This window comes from Onychomys torridus, chromosome 22, assembly GCF_903995425.1.
Source record: "Onychomys torridus chromosome 22, mOncTor1.1, whole genome shotgun sequence".
NCBI lineage: Eukaryota > Metazoa > Chordata > Mammalia > Rodentia > Cricetidae > Onychomys > Onychomys torridus.
Genome location: NC_050464.1, coordinates 30,022,874 through 30,026,776, shown reverse-complemented (window position 1 = coordinate 30,026,776; position 3,903 = coordinate 30,022,874). Strand labels below are relative to the sequence as shown.

At 46.2% G+C, this 3,903-nt stretch overlaps 1 pseudogene; it reads left to right on the top strand.

Moving 5' to 3' along the window:
* Positions 1 to 280: 280 nt before the first annotated feature.
* LOC118572202 lies at positions 281 to 1,228 on the top strand (annotated as a pseudogene).
* The last annotated feature ends 2,675 nt before the right edge of the window (positions 1,229 to 3,903 follow it).

Genomic DNA, 3,903 nt, shown 5'->3' with positions numbered 1-3,903 from the left:
AGAATGGTATTTAGTGTACAGTCGTATATATGAGTATGTGTATGTATATATAATATATAATTTGTATATGTATGTATACATGTATGTATGCATAGCCTTCATAGTCTCTATGTTGATGAACACACACATGAACAATGCTATCAAAAATACTTCTTTCAGGGGTTGGGGATTTAGCTTAGTGGTAGAGTGCTTGCCTAGCAAGCGCAAGGCCCTGGGTTCGGTCTTCAGCTCTGGGGAAAAAAAAAAACACCTTTCAGCTTCTTCTTTGGGAAAATACAAAATGGCAGACGATGCTGGAAGCCCAAGATTAAGAGCCTGTGGAGGCTTCTGTGGAGGATCCAGCAGCAGTCTTAGGGGCTGAGGTTGTGGCTGTGGCCATGGTCAAGGCCATGAGGCTTGTGGAAATAAAAGCGAAGACAAGGAGTGGATCCCCATCACCAAGCTGGGCCACCTGGTCAAGGACAGGAACCCAAGATTATTGACCCTTTCCTGGGCACATCCCTAAAAGATGAAGTTCTAGGGGCTGGAGAGATGTCTCAGAGGTTAAGAGCACTGCTTGTTCTTCCAGAGGTCCTGAGTTCAATTCCCAGCAACCACATGGTGGCTCACAACCACCTATAATGAGATCTGGTGTCCTCTTCTGTATACTAAATAAATAAATCTTTAAAAAAAAAATGAGGTTCTAAAGATCATGCCAGTTCAGGTACAGACTCGGGCTGGCCAGCAAACCAGGTTCAAGGCTTTTATCGTTATTAGGAACTACAATGGTCATGTTGGTTGGTCTTGGTGTTAAAGGCTTGAAGGAGGGAACCACTGCCATCTGAAGGGCCATCGTCTTGGCCAAGCTTTCCATTGTTCCTGTGTGGAGAGGCTACTGGGGGAACAAGATTGGCAAGCCCACACAAAGTGACAGGCCACTCTGGCTCTGTGCTAGTCTCTGTTCCCAGAGGCACTGGCATCATCTCTGTTCCTGTGCCCCAAAAAGCATTTGCTAATGGCCAGTATTGTTGACTGCTACACATCAGCCAGGGGCTACACTGCCACCCTGGGCAACTTTACCAAGGCCACCGGTGATGTCATCTCCAAGATCTACAGTTACCTGACCCCTGACCTCTGGAAGGAGACTCTGTTCACAAAGTCTCCTCAGGAATTCACTGACCATCTCATGAAAACCCACACCAGAGTCTCTGTTCAGAGGACCCAGGCTCCAGCTGTGGCTACTACATAAGGTTTGTTTTGTTTGTTTTTCAAGACAGGGTTTCTCTATATAACAGCCCTGGCTGTCCTGCAATTCACTCTGTAGACCAGGCTGGCCTCGAACTCACAGAGATCCACCTGCCTCTGCCTGGGATTAAAGGCGTGTGCCACCATGCCCAGTTTCTTACCAACAGTTTTTGACACCCTTCTCTTATTCTGGGAACTACACATGTCTGACTCAGGCAGGCATTTAAGGACAATTCAAATTTTGCTTTCACAGCAACGTGAAAAACTTGGACTTCTTTAGGAACTGGAGTTTCTGCCCCAGCTTTGAGCCGATTAAGCTCACACGCAGAAATCAAAGTATCAGGAGAAAGTTTCAAGAGCTCTATGGTTAACCCTCACTAAGCTTTCAAGGAAGGATTCGCTCCAGCCTACAATCTTCAGACCCCTCAGTTTGCAGTGAATGCCAAGTTCCCAGCCCTTGGCCACTGCAATTGTTTCTGTGATAAACACATGACCCAGGCTAGCCCAATCAAGGGCAAACAGATCAGATGGCTTTTTGTTTTATGCTAAGGGGAAAGGGACTCCCCACCCCAAGATTGCATAGTTTAATATGGGGATTGAAAAAAAAAAAAAAGAAACGTATCAAGAGTAAAAAGTTTTGAAGGTGCCACGAGCAAACACTAACGCAAAAGCAAAGGAGTAACAGACACTTCTGCCTCATCTGATGATGATGATGATGATGATGATGTGTGTGTAGTACATGTGTGTGTGGGGGTGTGCACTTGTGTTTTCACGGAGGCCAAAAGAAGGTGTTAACTATCTTTCTCTATAACTCTCCATTGGATTACCTTAAGGTAGGGCCTCTCACTGACCCTGAAGTGAGGCTGGGAGCCAGCAGGTCCCTGAGGTCCTTCTGTCTCAGCCTATGCTAGTACTGGGGTTACAGCCTCATTTGTGACCACACACATGTGGGTGCTGAGGACTTGAACCCAGGTCCTCTTGCTTGTGAGCCAAGTGTTTTTACCCACTGAGCCATCTCCTCTTTCTGAACTTGGAACTGTTTTGCCTGAATATTTGTCTGCGTGCCATGTGTGTACCTGATACCCATGAAGGCCAGAAGAGGATGACAGATCCCTTGGAACTGGGGTTACATATGATTGTAAGCCACCAGATGGCTGCTGAGAAGCATCAAGTGCTGAGCCATCTCTCCAGCCCTAATAGTTTCAATTATTGTGACCTTCCAGTTACGGCCTCCACTGCTACGATCCTAGCCTTCAGGAGGTTGACTCAGGAGGACCGTGGCTTCGAGTCCCCTTCCCATCACACACACACATACACAAAAATGTGTCACTTTAGGAGATGCAAGAGTTCAGAATGAGGATAAATAAAAGGTTGGCTTTTTTTTTTTTTAAGAACAACTTTGAGGCTTGTGTTTATTCTTATAAATGAATGCAATGGTGGGTGATCTTTTTGTCCGGTCTGCTTATCTTAGTCTAGACGTGGAATGTTCAAGGAGACTGCTCACATTTGAGCCATCTGAATGTCCCCGTCTCAAATGTTTGCCTTACTCAAACCGCAGTTGACTTAATGGTCGTGTTGCACTGTGTGTGTCTGGCTTGCCTGTAAATGAGTGTGAGCGTCAGCCTGTCTGTCTGTCTGGATTGTAAACGGTTAGCAGGGAGAGGCAGGGTCTGAGCCGATGCGCTCTGTGAATCACTTAGCAGCACACCTAATTAGGGCTCTGATGAACGTGCCGGCTATGATCTTTAGAAAGAGCCGGAGTCCCTTTTATTATCTTCTTGATCCTCCCTGAGCTTCTCAGGTGCGTGGGGGAAAGTTGACTTGCTTTCCCTTTGATAGGTTGTGAACCCCGGAAACTTAGGCTACATAGGATAATTGAGGCCTGCCAGCAGTGTGTATTGGTGAGTGTCGGAAACGTCTTCTCACATTTCATTAACTCTTGGATGGTATTCTGACACAGACTTAAAAACAACTTGAAATAAAGATGTCGTGAAATATCATTCACTGCAGGACGAACTGGCATTCTGTGTGCTGTTCAGAGGGCTGACTTTCAAACATGAGAACCCCAGAGCTTCATCTCAACTGTCACCAGCTATTGTTGGGGTGTGGTCTTCAGACTGTCATTGGGAAGTGCTAGAGATGGTACTCAGGGCCTCCTCCATCATGCCAGACAGACTCTCTCAGAGAGATACGTCCCCAGCCTCTGTTTTTCTTTTTCTTTTTCTTTTTTTTTTTTTGAGACAGGATTTCTCTGTGTAGCTTTGGTGCCTGTCCTGGAACTCACTCTGTAGACCAGGCTGGCCTCGAACTCACAGAGATCCACCTGCCTCTGCCTCCCGAGTGCTGGGATTACAGGCATGTGCCACCCCCCTATCCCCAGACTCTTTAAAAAATATTTTAATTCCATTTATCTATCTGTCATCTATGGATCTGTGTGTGTGTGTGTGTGTGTGTGTGTGTGTGTGTGTGTATGTGTGTGTGTATGTGTGTGTATGTGTATATGTGTGTGTATGTGTGTGTGTATATGTGTATATATGTGTGTGTGTGTCTGTGTGTGTGTGTGTGTTTATGTGTGTGTATATGTGTGTGTGTGTGTGTGTGTGTGTGTGTGTGTGTGTGCGCACATACCATGACCTGAGTGTGGAGGACAGAGGACAGACCGAGGGGATTGGTTTTCTC